The 19113-nt window shown below is 45.9% G+C and overlaps 1 protein-coding gene across 7 annotated transcripts in view; it reads right to left on the bottom strand.

Annotated features, from left to right (window-relative positions):
* Nucleotides 1–19113, bottom strand: part of SETDB2 (SET domain bifurcated histone lysine methyltransferase 2) — a 160378-nt gene that overhangs the window by 12544 nt on the left and 128721 nt on the right. The window lies entirely within an intron of this gene.

The following is a 19113-nucleotide window of genomic DNA, read 5'->3' as shown; positions in this document are numbered from 1 at the left end:
GTTCTACTCCTTCATTGCAGTCCAGCTGTGTTTCTTTAGACTGATAGGACTTGATTTCGAAAGGCGCACACCGGTCTATATAAGACCTCACAGCTCACAGTGCATGTCAGACCACATGAGAATCCTGAGGTCAAAGAAACTGGCCAATGAGCTCAGAGACAGAATTGTGGCAAGGCACAGATCTGGCCAAGGTTACAACAGAATTTCTGCAGTAGTCAAGGTTTCTAAGAGCCCAGTGGCCTCCATAATCCTAAACGCCATGTTCACATGTTGCAGATTTCCCTCTGGAATTTTCTGTGTGGATTCTGCATCTCTTGGCAGAAAACGCAGGTGCAGATTTGATGCATTTTTCTTGCGGATTTTGTGTGATTTTCCTGCAGATTTCATGCGTTTTTACCCCTGCGGATTTCTATCATGGAATGGGTGCAGAAATGCTGCAGATCTGCACAAAAGAAGTGACATGGTCCTTTTTTGCAGATTTTTCCGCACCATTAGCACAGCATTTTTTTTGCCATTGATTTACATTGTACTGTAAATCACTTGCAGATCTGCAGCGTTTCTGCGCGGAAAAAAAAAGCTGCAGTTCTGCAGGAAATCTGCAACGTGTGCACATAGACTAAAGGGAATCTGTCACCCCATTTTAGGCCTATAAGCTAAGACCACCGCCATCAGGGCCGCCATCAGGGCATTACAGCCATCACTACAGTATGGGACCCGATGAGCTGAAGCAAAAAGGGGGGCCCGCACACGCTGGCAGCCCGGTCTGGGCTCTCTTTGCTAATGCTCATCGGGCCCCTGGAATATTTTGTTTAAAGCTGCCGCAGACCAGATACATAACAACACTGTGGTGATTTAAAGTTACACCTACAGCGTTGTTAATGTATCCGGCAGAGAGAAATGGGCACTATACCTTTAATTTGCGGGCCCTGGTGCATCATGGTCCCGACGTCACATTACACACTGAGCACTTCCTCATTCTGGAGGAGTGTGGCTGTGTTGTTGTCGGGCGGGCTGAGGCAGAGAGCAGGAGGAGTGAGGAGACTGCACATCCAGTGAGAAGAGGCTTCGGGTGGCTGCATCTGCTGGCGCTAATTCAGGTCACAGTGGGGGCAGAAAGCTGGACACAGTGGGGGCAGAAAACTGGACACAGGGGGGGCAGAAAGCTGGACACAGGGGGGCAGAAAGCTGGACACAGTTGGGGCAGAATGCTGGACACAGTGGGGGCAGAATGGTGGACAGAGTGGGGGCAGAATGCTGGACAGAGTGGGGGCAAAAAGCTGGACACAGTGGGGGCAGAATGCTGGACACAGTGGGGGCAGAATGCTGGACACAGTGGGGGCAGAATGCTGGACACAGTGGGGGCAGAATGCTGGACACAGTGGGGGCAGAATGCTGGACACAGTGGGGGCAGAATGCTGGACACAGTGGGGGCAGAATGCTGGACACAGTGGGGGCAGAATGCTGGACACAGTGGGGGCAGAATGCTGGACACAGTGGGGGCAGAATGCTGGACACAGTGGGGGCAGAATGCTGGACACAGTGGGGGCAGAATGCTGGACACAGTGGGGCAGAATGCTGGACAGAGTGGGGGCAGAATGCTGGACACAGGGGCAGACTGTGAGACCCGGGGGCAGAATGCTGGACATGGGGGCATGGTTGGAGACATAGGGGGCAGAATGGAGACATGGGGCATGATTGGAGACAAGTGGCAGGATTTCAGACATGGGGGCATGGTTGGAGACATAGGGGGCAGAATGGAGACATGGGGCATGATTGGAGACACTGGGGGCAGAATTGGAGACATCGTGCAGGATCATGGGGCAGGATGGATACGATGGAGACAGATGGGGCAGGATGGAGAGATCACATGGGGCAATCATATGGGGCAGGATGGGGAGATCATATGGGACAGAATGGATACTCATGAGGGCAGGATGGGAGAACATATGGCTGACGCCAGGAATGAGACACACGGTGGCCAGGATGGGGAATATTATTACCATAGGGGCTAATTTAGGGATATTATTACTGCAGTGATGTATTTATTTTATTTTTTAAAGACACGGTTTTAAATGGGGGTGGTGGGGGGTGGTGGTCCTGTTACTGTGTAGAGTGACACTGTCGCCTCTTTCTCTTCATGTGGTGTAATGTAGAGGTTGGGAAAAATTAAGTAATGTATTCTACAAGCAGAGCTCGAGATAACTGTGTTATTTCCTGCAGAGACGAGTCCTGGCTGGATGAAGTGATGGCGGTCTGGGCTGGATGAAAGATGAAGGACTTCACCTAGAGACGTCACTGGTGAGTCAGTGTGTTACCTATACACTGACACTATACACTGTATACAGAGCTCCTGTGTATAATTTCACTAGTGATCACTGTATTATCTGTACACAGACACTGCATACTAAGTACAGATTTCCTGTGTATAATGGCACTTATGGTGATAGTATGGTGCTTTTTTTTAAATTACTGATCAGAATTGTAGTATTCAGTCACTATGTGGTGGTAATATGTGGTCTGGACATGGTGTTGCGGTATTTGTTCCTTGTATGTGATATTATTCGATCACTGTGGTGGTAATATGCGGTCTGGACATGGTGTTGCGGTATTTGTTCTTTGTATGTGATATTATTCGATCACTGTGGTGGTAATATGTCATCTGGTCATGGTGTAGCGGTATTTGTTCCTTGTATGTGATATTATTGGTCATTTTAAAAATTGAAAAATAAATAAAAATATACCTAAATTGTATTGCATATTTTAACAAATATTTAATAGGTTACAGTAGAGTAAGGCCTGGCCAAAAAGTGTCTACCGTGTTATGGTGGCGGCTTAAAAAAATCTTTTGGCCAAAACAAAAGCTGCCGGCTATATGTGTTATCTGGTGATGGGAACTGTCAATGTGTGATAGGTGAGAAGTGGAGTTTTTCCAAGAGAGAGCGGTGGGACTGTGGACAGTTCGAGGGGTGGAGCATAGAGGCGGGGCTGGGGTGGAGCCTGGGCGGAGTCTCAAGGGGGCCCCGAAAATTTTGCCAGTATGGGGCCCCGAAATTTCTAGTGGCAGCCCTGACCGCCATGAGGGGCTTATCTACAGCATTCTGTAATGCTGTAGATAAGCCCCCGATGTAACCTGTAGAAAAACAAGTTAGATTATATTCACCCAGAGAAAAGAAGAGGACATCATAGTATGAAGATGGGAGGCGCCGGACCCGGACCGCGACACCCATCGGACCGGACCGCATCGGGACTGCCCCTGGGTGAGTATAATCTAACTTGTTTTTCTTATCTTTCAGGTTACATCGGGGGCTTATCTACAGCATTCTATAATGCTGTACATAAGCCCCTGATGTTGCTGGCCTTAGCATATAGGCCTAAAATGGGGTGACAGATTCCCTTTAAAAGGAAAAAGTTTGAGACCACCAGAAGTCTTCCTAAACCTGGCCGTGCACCCAATCTGAGCAAAAGAAGAATCCCAAAGATCACTGTGGCTGAGCTCCAGAGATGCAGTAGGGAGATGGAAGAAAATTCCACAAAGTCAACAATCACTGCAGCCCTCCACCAGTCGGCCCATTATGGCAGAGTGGCCCAACGGAAGCCTCTCCTCAGTGCCAGACACATGAAAGCCCGCATAGCTTGCTTAAAAAAAAAAAAAAAAAAACCAACACATGAAGGACTCCCAGACTATGAGAAATAAGATTCTGATGAGACGAAGATAGACCTTTTTCGTGATAATTCTAAGCGGTATGTGTGCAGAAAACCAGGCACTGCTCATCATCTGCCCAATACAATCCCAACAGTGAAACATGGTGGTGGCAGCATCATGCTATGGCAGGGGTGTCAAACTACATTCCTCGAGGGCTGCAAACAGGTCATGTTTTCAGGATTTCCTTGTACTGCACAGGTGATAATTTAATCACCAACTCATTATTTGTGTAGGTGATTAAATTATCACCTGTGCAGTACAAGGAAATCCTGAAAACATGACCTGTTTGCAGCCCTCGAGGAATGCAGTTTGACACCCCTGTGCTATGGGGGTGATTTTCAGCTACAGGGAGAGGACGACTGGTTGTCATTGAAGGAAACATGAATGCGGCCAAGTACAGAGGTATCCTGGATGAAAACTGCTTCCAGAGTGCTCTGGACCTCAGACTTGGCTGAAGGTTCACCTTCCAACAAGACAATGACCCTAAGCACACAGCTAAAATAACAAAGGAGTGGCTTCAGAACAACTCTGTGACCATTCTTTACTGGCCCAGCCAGAGCCCTGACCTAAACCCAATTGAGCATCTCTGGAGAGACCTGAAAATGGCCGTTCACCAACGTTCACCATCCAACCTGACGAAACTGGAAAGGATCTGCAAGGAAGAATGGCCAAGGATCCCCAAATCCAGGTGTGAAAAACTTGTTGCATCATTCCCAGGAAGACTCATGGCTGTACTAGCTCAAAAAGTGCTTCTACTCAATACTGAGCAAAGGGTCTAAATACTTATGATCATGTGATATTTCAGTTTTTCAATTTTAATATATTTGCAAAAATAACTACATTTCTGTTTTTTTTCAGCCATGATGGGGTGCAGAGTGTACATTAATGAGAAAAAAAATGAACTTTTTTGATTTTACCAAATGGCTGCAATGAAACAAAGAGTGAAAATTTAAATGGGTCTGAATACTTTCTGTACCCACTATAGGTGATAATTCATTTTCACCAGCCCAGCTCTAACACATCTTGCATTTCAGGTGATTTCATGCTCAGTTTATGAACAATACCAGGTATCCACAATATTCCTTTATAACAATATTGTTAATGTCTATAGTGTATTAGTAGAGGACACTAAAACTTAAAACATAATCTAATAGTCCTTGCCATGGATAGGACATGAGATTATATTCTACTTGGAAGCATGTAATGCTTTGTATCCATGCGTCCTTTCTAATACTTAGTTTACATTTAATGGTCTGTTATATTTTAGGAACAAACAAATGGAATTTTTGTGCAAAGCTAAAGCACCGCATCAGTTATATAAATGGAGCAGCAGGGTCTCATTAACGATGGGGTCCTTATGTGTTTCTGGTTTGGTGTCCGTTGTTTAGAAGGGAAGACAAAGTTATGCACACAGAACTTTTTTCTTTTCTATAAGACACACCAAATGTAAACCCAGACAGACCCTATAATACCATAATCAGTGGTGTCCCTCCTGCTGCTATTTGAATCTCTGATGCAAGGGATCACTTTTACACAGGAGTTCCTCCGCTCTGTTCCTAAATCCGAAGAGACAAACTAAATGTCTGATCAGACATTTAAACAGCCCTCAAGTTGGTTACTTTCACACATCAGGTTTTTGCAGTCAGGCTGAATCCGACGAATTTTGAAAAAACAGATCCGGCGAATGATGCCGTCGGATCCGTTTTTTTCTATAGACTTGTATTAGCGCCGGATTGCCTCAGGTTTCGTCCGTCTTTCGCCAGCGAAAATTGTTTGTTCGGCGTCTGGAAAAGACATACAAAATTACGTTTTTTGTCTGCGGTGAAATACCGGACAGCACCTCATCCGGCGCTGCTGGCTTTTTGCTAGATTGGAAGCCTATGGGTGCCGGATCTGTCAAATGACGGATTCTGGCACCGGATTCCATTTTATTTTTTTTTTATTGCGCATGCTCAGATTTTTTTAGGATTCAGTTAGTTTCATCACAATGTGCTTTCCAGGTCATCCCCCGGTTCCCTCACTTACATTTCCTTCCTTTGAAGTCCACGCCGTCAGACTCTTTAAGCCCTTCCCCTTGCGGGTGGTGGGTGTTTATCACCCTCTAGGCTCCTCCCGCCTGTTTCTAGACCACTTTGCCACCTGGCTTACTCACTTTCTATCCTGTGACATCCCCACCCTCATCATGGGAGACTTTAACATCCTCTTCAATGATCCCCTCTCCCAATCTGCCTCTCATCTTCTCTCTCTAACTTCTTCATTCAACCTCTCACAGTTTACTAATTCTCCTACACATGAGGACGGGAATACTCTGGACCTGGTTTTCTCCCGTCCTGGATCGCTGCACGACTTTAATTCCCTCTCGAACCACAACCTTCTTTCCTTCTCTGTCAAGAATTGTCTCCTCCCTCGGGACACCCCCACTTACCACACTTATCGGAATACACGTACCATTAATACCCAGCAGCTTATGGACAACCTCCACACATCTTTAGCCCCCATCTCCTCACTCTCCTGTCCAGACTTAGCATTGTCACACTTCAATATTACACTGAAGAATGCCCTGGATGAAGCAGCACCTTCTACACGCAGAAAGACCCGACACAGACAACGGCAGCCCTGGCACACTATGCAAACACGCTTTCTTCAGCGCTGCTCAAGGTGTGCAGATCGGCAGTGGAGAAAATCTCTCTTAGCAGAAGACTTCATCCACTATAAGTTCATGCTTAAAACCTATAACTCTGCCCTTTCTCTGGCCAAACAATCCTATTTCACCACCCTCATCACCTCACTATCCAACAACCCAAAACGACTTTTTGAAACCTTAAACTCCCTCCTGAAACCTAAAGTACAGGCCCACATCTCCAATCTCAGTGGTGAGGATCTGGCCACTTATTTCTTAGAAAAAATCAACCACATCCATCAGGATATCTCAGCCCAATCTCCTCAATGCCTGGGTCCCCTTCCCTGCCGCACCTCAAGCTCATTAGACATCTTTGAGCCTGTTTCAGAAGAAGAAGTTTCCAAGCTCCTCACTTCTGCTCGGCCTACAACCTGCAACAGTGAACCCATTCCTTCACATCTCCTGCAGTCTCTCTCACCAGTGGTCACCACTCACCTGACTAAAATATTTAACCTCTCTCTTTCCTCAGGCACCTTACCCCTTTACTTAAAAAGCCATCCCTGGACCAGAACTGCACGGCTAACTACAGACCTGTCTCTAACCTTTCCTTCATCTCTAAACTCCTGGAACGCTTGGTCCACTCCCGTCTAATCCGCTATCTCTCGGATAACTCTCCTCTTGACCCCTTACAATCTGGTTTCTGCTCTTTACACTCCACTGAAACTGCCCTCACTAAGGTCCCTAATGATCTAATAACAGCTAAATCCAAAGGTCATTGCTCTCTGCTGATTCTCCTGGATCTATCTGCCGCATTTGATACTGTGGATCACCAGCTCCTTCTCACCATGCTCTGCTCCATGGGCCTCAAGGACACAGCCCTCTCCTGGTTCTCCTCCTACCTCTCTGACCGCTCTTTCACTGTATCTTTTGCCGGCTCCTCTTCTTCTCCTCGTCCCCTCACTATCGGGGTTCCACAGGGCTCAGTCCTGGGCCCCCTCCTCTTCTCTCTATACACTGCCCCTATTGGACAAACAATCAGCAGATTTGGGTTCCAGTACCATCTCTATGCTGACGACACCCAATTATACACTTTTTCCCCCGACATCACCCCTACCCTAATTCAAAATACCAAGGATTGTCTGTCTGCTGTTTCTAACATCATGTCCTCTCTCTCTATCTATCTATCTGAAACTAAATCTCTCCAAAACTGAACTACTTGTGTTTCTCCCTTCTACTAACCTCACTCTACCCAACATCGAAATTACCCTGGAGGGTACAACCATAACTCCCAAACAGCATGCGCGCTGTCTTGGGGTCATATTCGACACCGAATTTTCCTTTACTCCCTATATCCGATCACTCACTCGCTCCTGTCACTTGCATCTTAAAAACATCTCCAGAATCCGACCTTTTCTCACCTTTGAAACTGCTAAGACTCTTACTGTCGTTCTTATTCATTCCTGTCTGGACTACTGCAACTCTCTTCTGATCGGTCTCCCTCGTTCCAAACTTTCTTCTCTCCAATCCATCTTGAATGCGGCCTCCATCTTGTGCCAGTCATTACAGTGGCTACCCATTTGCTACAGGGTCCAGTATAAACTCATCTCTCTCACCCACAAAGCTCTCCACAGTTCTGCACCGCCTTATATCTCCTCTCTCATCTCGGTTTATCGCCCTACACGTGCCTTCCGTTCTACAAATGACCTAAGACTAACATCCCCCGTAATCCGAACCTCGCAACTCCATCTCCAAGACTTCTCTCGTGCTGCGCCAGCTCTCTGGAATGCACTTCCCCAGACGATCAGACTGATACCTAGCCCCGACCTATTCAAGCGCGCTTTAAAAACCCATCTCTTCAAACAAGCCTACCACATCAACTACTCAGTAAACTAACTTTGTCCTGTTCCCTTCCTTCCAAATATTATCTGCATGTGAATATGCACCTTACTATTCATCTGTTTCCACACCCTCCATGCACACGATAACTGCACTTGTTACTTGAATATTGCACTTAATAACACGGGCTGATGACCGGATCATGCAGCTTTATATTAAAATCCCTATTTATTATAATTGCCAGACCTGAAATAACAAGCACTTTTCACCTATTGTGTCCCCCCATTTCCTTGTAGATTGTAAGCTTGCGAGCAGGGACCTCACCCCTAATGTCACTGCTTAAATTGTCTTAATTGTAAAGTGCTGCGGAATATGTTGGCGCTATATAAATAAAAATTATTATTAGCTGGATCAGCTAGTCGGATCCGTCGAAAAAACGGATCTGTCGCATCAGTTTTTCACAATTTGCAACGGATCCGGTTTTTTTCAACATTCACCAGATTGTGCCTGACAGCAAAAACCTGATGTGTGAAAGCAGCCTAGCAAACCTGGTTGTAAAGAAGACCGAATTTTAGAAATCTGGGTATATCGCCTATATGTGTTTTCTGCTATATAACTATCAAATCTGAGCAAAATGTGAAGCTGATCTAGAAGTGTTCACAAAATGGATATTATGGCAGCAGGCAGTTAGGGATAAAACTGAGCAATATATTAAAATAAAGCAAAAATAATTTATAAACCACTACATTAAAGGGAATCTGTCACCCCAAAAATCGTATATGAGCTGCGGCCACCGGCATCTGATAATTATCTATGGCATTCTGTAATGCATTCTGTAATGCTGTAGATAAGCCCCCGATGTATCCTGAAAGATGAGAAAAAGAGGTTAGATTATACTCACCCAGGGGCGGACCTCAACAGGGCAGACAAAGTGTTATGATCAGGTGACCTTGGAGCAGCATGAAAACTTTCACTGGAGTAGGTGGTAACTATACTGACCGCAAACCCTGATCTTAACACCGCAACTAGAAGTAGCCATGGGGTGTGCCTAACAAAACCTAGACACCTCGACACAGCCGGAGGACTAAATACCCCATAGATGGAAATAGGAATTCTACCTTGCCTCAGAGCAGAACCCCAAAGAATAGGCAGCCCCCCACAAATATTGACTGTGAGTAGTAGAGGAAAAGACATACGCAGGCAGGAAACAGGATTTAGCAAAAGAGGCCACACTAGCTAAAATAGGAAAGGAGAGGACAGGATACTAAGCAGTCAGTATTAAAATCCTTCTAAAAATATCCACAGCAGAAAATACAAAAACTCCACCATCTAACTAAAGATGTGGAGCGTATATCTGCAACTCCAGAGAATCCAACAAGACTGGGAAAACACTGACACAGTCTAAGCTGGACAAGAGAAAACAAATGAATAGCACAGAATATAAGCACACTGCATGTGTGCCACAGAAAAAGGAACAGACACTTATCTTTGCTGAATTGGCAGCTAAGCAGGAGAAGCCAGAAATAGATCCAACACTTCACAAGAAACATTGACAACTGGCAAGGACTAATGAATCCTGCACACCTAAATATCCCAGTCAGAACTGCAATCAGCAGATACACCTGGCCAGGACTGCGACTCAGAGACAACTGCATTCCCACCTACAACCACTGGAGGGAACCCAAAAGCAGAATTCACAACAGTATCCCCCCCCCTTGAGGAGGGGTCACCGAACCCTCACTAGGGCACCCAGGACGATCAGGATGAGCCAGATGAAAGGCACGGACCAGATTAATAATCTCAGAAATCTTATAAGGACCAATAAACCGAGGCTTAAACTTAGGGGAAGAAACCTTCATAGGAACATGACGGGAAGACAAACAGACCAGATCCCTAACCCGAAGCCGGGAACCAACACACCGACGACAGTTAGCAAAACGTTGAGCCTCCTCCTGAGACAACACCAAATTGTCCACCACATGAGCCCAAATCTGCTGCAACCTGTCAACCACAGAATCCACACCAGGACAGTCAGAAGGCTCAACCTGCCCAGAAGAAAAACGAGGATGAAAACCAAAATTACAAAAGAAAGGCGAAACCAAAGTAGCCGAACTAGCCCGATTATTAAGGGCAAACTCGGCCAATGGCAAGAAGGCCACCCAATCATCCTGATCAGCAGACACAAAGCATCTCAAATAAGTCTCCAAAGTCTGATTAGTTCGCTCGGTCTGGCCATTTGTCTGAGGATGAAATGCAGAAGAAAAAGACAAACCAATGCCCAAGCCTAGCACAAAAGGCCCGCCAAAACCTAGAAACAAACTGGGAACCTCTGTCGGACACAATATTCTCCGGAATACCATGCAAACGAACCACATGCTGAAAAAACAACGGAACCAAATCTGAAGAGGAAGGCAATTTAGGCAAAGGCACCAAATGAGCCATCTTAGAGAACTGGTCACAAACAACCCAGATAACAGACATCTTCTGGGAGACCGGAAGATCAGAAATAAAATCCATCGAAATATGCGTCCAGGGCCTCTCAGGGACTGGCAATGGCAAAAGCAACCCACTAGCACGGGAACAACAAGGCTTGGCCCGCGCACAAGTCCCACAGGACTGCACAAAAGAACGCACATCACGCGACAAAGAAGGCCACCAAAAGGACCTACCAACCAAGTCTCTGGTACCAAAAATGCCAGGATGACCAGCCAACACGGAACAGTGAACCTCAGAAATCACTCTACTAGTCCATCTGTCAGGAACAAACAATTTCCCCACAGGACAGCGGTCAGGTTTGTCAGACTGAAATTCCTGAAGAACCCGTCGTAAATCAGGGGAAATGGCAGAAAGGACCACCCCTTCTTTCAGAATACCGACCGATTCCAAGACCTCAGGAGAATCAGGCAAAAAACTCCTAGAGAGGGCATCAGCCTTAATATTCTTAGAACCAGGAAGGTACGAGACCACAAAATCAAAATGGGAAAAAAACAAGGACCATCGAGCCTGTCTAGGATTCAGCCGTTTGGCAGACTCGAGGTAAATCAAATGCTTATGATCGGTCAAGACCACAATACGGTGCTTAGCTCCCTCAAGCCAATGTCGCCACTCCTCAAATGCCCACTTCATAGCCAACAACTCCAGATTGCCGACATCATAATTGCGTTCAGCAGGCGAAAACTTACGGGAAAAGAAGGCACACGGTTTCATTAAGGAACCAACAGGATCCCTCTGAGACAAAACGGCCCCTGCCCCAATCTCAGAAGCGTCAACCTCAACCTGAAACGGAAGAGAAACATCCGGTTGGCGAAACACCGGAGCAGAAGTAAATCGACGTTTAAGCTCCTGAAAGGCAGAGACAGCCGCAAAGGACCAATTCGCCACATCAGCGCCTTTCTTCGTCAAATTGGTCAAGGGTTTAACCACGCTGGAAAAATTAGCAATGAAACGGCGATAAAAATTTGCAAAACCCAAAAGTTTCTGAAGGCTCTTCACGGATGTGGGCTGAATCCAATCATGAATGGCCTGAACCTTAACCGGATCCATCTCTATAGACGAGGGAGAAAAAATAAAGCCCAAAAAAAGAAACCTTCTGCACCCCAAAGAGACACTTAGACCTTTTCACAAACAAAGCATTGTCACGAAGGATCTGAAATACCATCCTGACCTGTTGCACATGAGACTCCCAATCATCGGAAAAAATCAAAATATCGTCCAAATATACAATCAAGAATTTATCAAGATAAGTCCGGAAGATATCATGCATGAAGGACTGAAAAACAGATGGAGCATTAGAGAGTCCGAATGGCATCACAAGGTATTCAAAATGGCCTTCGGGCGTGTTAAATGCAGTTTTCCATTCATCACCCTGCTTAATACGAACAAGATTATATGCCCCCCAAAGGTCAATCTTCGTAAACCAATTAGCTCCCTTAATCCTAGCAAACAAATCGGAAAGCAAAGGTAAAGGGTATTGAAACTTGACCGTGATCTTATTCAAGAGGCGATAATCAATACAGGGTCTCAAGGAACCATCTTTTTTAGCAACAAAAAAGAACCCCGCTCCCAACGGTGAAGAAGATGGTGGAATATGCCCTTTCTCCAAAGACTCCTTAATATAGCTCCGCATGGCGGTATGTTCAGGCACAGACAGGTTGAAAAGTCGACCCTTAGGAAACTTACAGCCTGGAATCAAGTCAATAGCACAATCGCAGTCCCTGTGCGGTGGAAGGAAACTGGACTTGGGCTCATCGAATACATCCTGAAAATCAGACCAAAACTCTGGAATTTCAGAAGAGGAAGAAGAGGAGATTGACATCAAAGGAACATCATTATGAACCCCCTGACAACCCCAACTAATCACAGACATGGACTTCCTGTCCAACACAGGATTATGCACCTGCAACCACGGAAAACCCAGCACGATAGCATCATGCAAATTATGCAACACCAGGAATCGACAATCTTCCTGATGGGCTGGCGCCATGCGCATGGTCACCTGTGTCCAAAACAAGGGCTTATTTTTAGCCAAGGGTGTAGCATCAATGCCCCTTAAAGGAATAGAGTTCTGCAAAGGCTGCAAGGGAAAACCACAACGCTTGGCAAACTCAAAGTCCATTAAGTTCAAGGCGGCGCCTGAATCCACAAACGCCATGACAGAAAATGATGACAATGAGCAGATCAAGGACACAGATAACAGAAATTTAGGTTGTACAGTACTGATGGTAATTGAACTGGCGATCCTCTTTGTCCGCTTAGGGCAGACAGAAATGACATGTGAAGCGTCGCCACAATAATAACACAACCTACTCTGACGTCTGAAACCTTGTCGTTCCGTTCTAGACAGAATCCTATCACACTGCATTGGCTCAGGAATTTGCTCTGAGAATAACGCCACAGCGCGCACAGTTCTGCGCTCCCGCAAGCGCCGGTCAATCTGAATGGCCAGAGACATAGAATCACTCAGACCGGAAGGCACCATAACATCTTTAACGGATTCAGAAAGGCCCTTTCTGAAAATTGCCGCCAAAGCATCATTATTCCATTTAGTCAACACAGACCATTTTCTGAATTTCTGACAATACAATTCTGCCGCCTCTTGACCCTAAGACAGGGCCAACAAGGTCTTCTCAGCTTGATCCACAGAATTAGGTTCATCATATAATAATCCCAAAGCCTGAAAAAAGGGGTCTACATTAAGCAAAGCCGGATTCCCAGATTCCAGGGAAAATGCCCAATCATGCGGGTCGCCACGCAGCAGGGAGATGACGATTTTAACCCGCTGAATGGAATCCCCGGAGGATCGAGGTCTCAAAGCAAAAAACAGTTTACAGTTGTTTTTAAAACTCAAAAATTTGGACCTGTCACCAAAAAACAAATCAGGAGTAGGAATGTTCGGTTCTAAAACAGGAGTCTGAACAATATAATCAGAAATACCCTGCACCCTAGCAGCAAGCTGGTCTACACAAGAAGCTAATTCCCGAACATTCATGCTAGCACAAGGCTCTTCAGCCACCCAGAGATAAAGAGGGAGGAGAAGACAAAGTAGACTGAAGAAAAAAAAATGGCTCAAAACCTTTCTTCCCTTCTTCTGAGATGCATTTAACTCATTATTGGCCAGTTGTACTGTTATGATCAGGTGACCTTGGAGCAGCATGAAAACTTTCACTGGAGTAGGTGGTAACTATACTGACCGCAAACCCTGATCTTAACACCGCAACTAGAAGTAGCCATGGGGTGTGCCTAACAAAACCTAGACACCTCGACACAGCCGAAAGACAAAATACCCCTATAGATGGAAATAGGAATTCTACCTTGCCTCAGAGCAGAACCCCAAAGAATAGGCAGCCCCCCACAAATATTGACTGTGAGTAGTAGAGGAAAAGACACACGCAGGCAGGAAACAGGATTTAGCAAAAGAGGCCACACTAGCTAAAATAGGAAAGGAGAGGACAGGATACTAAGCGGTCAGTATTAAAATCCTTCTAAAAATATCCACAGCAGAAAATACAAAAACTCCACCATCTAACTAAAGATGTGGAGCGTATATCTGCAACTCCAGAGAATCCAACAAGACTGGGAAAACACTGACACAGTCTAAGCTGGACAAGAGAAAACAAATGAATAGCACAGAATATAAGCACACTGCATGTGTGCCACAGAAAAAGGAACAGACACTTATCTTTGCTGAATTGGCAGCTAAGCAGGAGAAGCCAGAAATAGATCCAACACTTCACAAGAAACATTGACAACTGGCAAGGACTAATGAATCCTGCACACCTAAATATCCCAGTCAGAACTGCAATCAGCAGATACACCTGGCCAGGACTGCGACTCAGAGACAACTGCATTCCCACCTACAACCACTGGAGGGAATGCAAAAGCAGAATTCACAACAACAAAGTACGCCTGCGCCGCAGCAGGAAGGCAAGAAGAGGACAACATTGTATGAAGATGGGAGGCGCCAGACCCGGACCGCGACGCCCATCAGACCCAGACTGCAGTGGAACCACCCCTGGGTGAGTATAATCTAACCTCTTTTTCTCATCTTTCAGGATACATCGGGGGCTTATCTACAGCATTACAGAATGCTGTAGATAAGCCCCTGATGCCGGTGACCACAGCTCATATATAAGTTTTGGGGTGGCAGATTCCCTTTAATGGGTAATTCCCCTCAAAAAAATCAAGTTACGGTATACCCTTTCCATTGGATCCTGAGATATGGAACCCTGCTCCATCCTGAAATGAAGGTGTGCACGCTCGACCTGTGCTCCATTTATTGTCTATGGGACACGGCATTTATATATACCATGAATGTAGCACATACTGAGCACTGCTTTCAGGATGGGACTGCAAAGCCCCATTCTTGGAGATCCCAGCAGCTGGACACCTAGCGATCAGTGATGAACCCAAGTGCTCTTTACTTCAGTGTGCCTAGGATGCTCGGGTATGCACAGAGTATCACAAAAGCTTAAGTGACACATCCGAGTCCCTGCCGCCACATGTTTCACAGCAGTTAGATGGCCACAAAACATGAGGGAATTGCCTAACCTGAGCAATCCCAGCATGTTTTGTGGCTGTCTAACAGCCATAAAGTAAGCGGGGCCTAGAACATGTCACTCAACACCTGCGATACTCTGTGCATACCTGAGCACCTTAGGCAACCTCGAGTAACGAGCACTTATTTGAACTCATCAGTAGAGTTGAGCAAATATGTTTTGAATCGGTTGCCAAATCTGAATTTGTCATATTCGTGCCATGTTGGTACCCTGTTCGTGTCGAATGTACGTTTGATGATCGGTTCCGAACATATTCATTTCTACTCCCGATGACTCCAATGACGGTCGTCTGCCTTTGGCAAATATTGCAAAAACAATATTCGCCGCTGATTGTAATCGAAAACAAATTTTGAAAAATTAGCTGCACTCTACTCATCACTACTAGTGATCAGCTATCTCTCATCTATTCATAGGGACAACTTGATTTTTTGGGAATAACTATTTCAAGGCCACAAGCAAATTATTTTGTAATTCCACTACACCTTCCCCTTACCTATACCTCAGTTCATTGATGTGGCCCCTACCGGATTTAGGAGCCATATAACTACTGCCACTGTTCACATGTGTGAGTGTTTACAGGATGAAAAGTCATAAGTACAAAACACTTAGGGGTACACACTGAAGTTTTTTATCCTATTACCATTTTATATACCAAAGTACCGTATATACTCGAGTATAAGTTGAGATTTTCAGCCCATTTTTTTGGCCTAAAAGTCCCCCTCTCGGCTTATACTCGAGTCATACCCAGGGGTCGGCAGGAGAGGTGGAGCGGGGGCTGTCTAATTATACTCACCTACTCCTGGCGCGGTCCCTGCAGGTCCCTGGCTTCCCCAGCAGCGGCAGCTTCTTCCTGTACTGAGCGGTCACATGGTACCACTCATTACAGTAATGAATATGTGGCTCCACCTCCCATAGAGGTGGAGCCGAATATTCATTACTGTAATGAGCGGTAACGGTGACCGCTCAGTACAGGATGAAGCTGCGGTGTCGGGGAAGCAGGGACTGCACAGCGCCAGGAGCAGGTGAGTATAACAGGGAGGGGAGCGCAGCGCAATATTCACCTGCTCCTCGTTCCGGCGCCGCTTCGTCTTCTGCAGTGAAGCTCAGGTTAGAGGGCGCCGTGACGTGGTTAGTGCGCGCCCTCTGCCTGAACGTCAGTGGAGAAGATGCTGAAGATGGAGCGGCGCCGGAACGAGGAGCAGGTGAGTTTTGAAAGTGCCGGGGGCCTGAGTGACGGAGAGGTGAGTATGTGAATTATTTTTTTTTATCGCAGCAACAGCAAATGGGGCAAGTGTCTGTATGGAGCATCTATGGGGCCATAACATTTGTGCAGCATTATATGGGGCCATAACGTTTGTGCAGCACTATATGGGGCAAGTGTTTGTATGGGGCCATAATTAATGTTTGTGGAGCATTACGGTATATGGGGTAAGTGTCTGTATGGAGTATCTTATAGGGCCATAATCAAGGTTTGTGCAGCACTATATGGGGCAAATATCTTTATGGAGCATCTTATGGGGCCATAATCAGCATTTGTGCAGCATTATATGGGGCAAATGTGTCTATGGAACATCTTATGGGGCCATTATTAACCTTTATGCAGGAAAACCAGGGATTCAAGCTTCAGGAGGCTAATTTGCATATTCCAGGTGCCTTCTGGGAGAAGCGAAGTCTCCCTAAGCTAGAAGATCGTTGGGTACAGCCGGGACCAGCTGCTTCGAAAGCATCACCAAACCAGGGATTCAAGCTTCAGGAGGCTAATTTGCATATTCCAGGTGCCTTCTGGGAGAAGCGAAGTCTCCCTAAGCTAGAAGATCGTTGGGTACAGCCGGGACCAGCTGCTTCGAAAGCATCACCAAACCAGGGATTCAAGCTTCAGGAGGCTAATTTGCATATTCCAGGTGCCTTCTGGGAGAAGCGAAGTCTCCCTAAGCTAGAAGATCGTTGGGTACAGCCGGGACCAGCTGCTTCGAAAGCATCACCAAACCGCGCGCCGTTTGCCTGTAGGACATTATTGCAAGAGAGCTTGGCTGAGTAGATTACACAAGAAGGAAAACACACAGCAAGTCAGCAGGATCTAGGAGCAACATGGCAGATGTGACAACCTACATGGTGAGCTGCAGCATGTGCTACATGTTCACAGATCGACCAGAAGAAGAATCCAATTTCACCTGTCAGAAGTGTAGACTAGTGGCCCTTTTAGAAGAAAAGGTGCGGGGTCTGGAAGAAAGAATAGCAACTTTGAAACTCATCAAAGAGAATGAAGACTTTCTAGACAGAACAGAAGCATCTCTACTGGTCACAGAAGGTGCAAAAAGTGTCAGAGAACCTCCAAAAGCAGATGAGTGGAAGCATGTGACCAAAAGAAGCAAGAAGACCATGGAGAAATCACCAACCACACAACTGAAGAACCGATATCAAATCTTTGTAGAGGATGAAGATGGCACACCTAAGAATGAAGCAATACCAGCAAGCAAAAAAGAAAAGGGCACACAGCAACAAGTGACAGCAAAAAGTACAGCCAAGAAGCAACGAAGAGTGGTGGTGGTGGGAGACTCACTACTGAGAGGCACCGAAGCAGCCATCTGCAGACCGGACATAACTGCAAGAGAAGTATGCTGCCTTCCAGGTGCGATGATCAAGGATGTGACCGATAGGATACCAAAGCTCTTCAGCTCCAAGGACGTCCACCCATTTCTTCTGATACATGTTGGCACCAATGACACGGCAAGGAAGGACCTACCGACAATCTGCAAGGACTTTGAAGAGTTGGGGAAGAAAGTAAAGGAACTGGATGCACAGGTAGTTTTTTCTTCTATCCTTCCAGTAGACGGGCATGGCACCAGGAGATGGAACAGGATCCTTGATGCAAACAACTGGCTAAGACGATGGTGCAGACAACAAGGATTTGGATTCCTGGACCACGGTGTGAATTACTGGTATGATGGACTCCTCGCCAGAGACGGACTACACCTCAACAAACCTGGGAAACACACATTCGCCAGAAGACTCGCTACACTTATCAGGAGGGCGTTAAACTAGAAGAAGAGGGGACGGGAAGAAAAACATTAGACTCGAACAAAGACGACCCAGGAAAACATACTCAGAAGGGAGGTAAGAACATTTCTAAAACAATCCACAGTGAGGAGATTGGAACAAAACAAAATCCTCTAAACTGCATGCTCGCAAACGCCAGAAGCCTGACAAACAAGATGGAAGAACTAGAAGCAGAAATATCTACAGGTAACTTTGACATAGTGGGAATAACCGAGACATGGTTAGATGAAAGCTATGACTGGGCAGTTAACTTACAGGGTTACAGTCTGTTTAGAAAGGATCGTAAAAATCGGAGAGGAGGAGGGGTTTGTCTCTATGTAAAGTCTTGTCTAAAGTCCACTTTAAGGGAGGATATTAGCGAAGGGAATGAGGATGTCGAGTCCATATGGGTTGAAATTCATGGAGGGAAAAATGGTAACAAAATTCTCATTGGGGTCTGTTACAAACCCCCAAATATAACAGAAAGCATGGAAAGTCTACTTCTAAAGCAGATAGATGAAGCTGCAACCCATAATGAGGTCCTGGTTATGGGGGACTTTAACTACCCGGATATTAACTGGGAAACAGAAACCTGTGAAACCCATAAAGGCAACAGGTTTCTGCTAATAACCAAGAAAAATTATCTTTCACAATTGGTGCAGAATCCAACCAGAGGAGCAGCACTTTTAGACCTAATACTATCTAATAGACCTGACAGAATAACAAATCTGCGGGTGGTTGGGCATTTAGGAAATAGCGACCACAATATTGTGCAGTTTCACCTGTCTTTCACTAGGGGGACTTGTCAGGGAGTCACAAAAACATTGAACTTTAGGAAGGCAAAGTTTGAACAGCTTAGAGAT

Source organism: Ranitomeya imitator, chromosome 3 (genome assembly GCF_032444005.1).
Source record: "Ranitomeya imitator isolate aRanImi1 chromosome 3, aRanImi1.pri, whole genome shotgun sequence".
Taxonomy (NCBI): domain Eukaryota; kingdom Metazoa; phylum Chordata; class Amphibia; order Anura; family Dendrobatidae; genus Ranitomeya; species Ranitomeya imitator.
The sequence above is the reverse complement of the archived record's forward strand: the minus strand, read 5'-3'. Positions and strand labels throughout refer to the sequence as shown.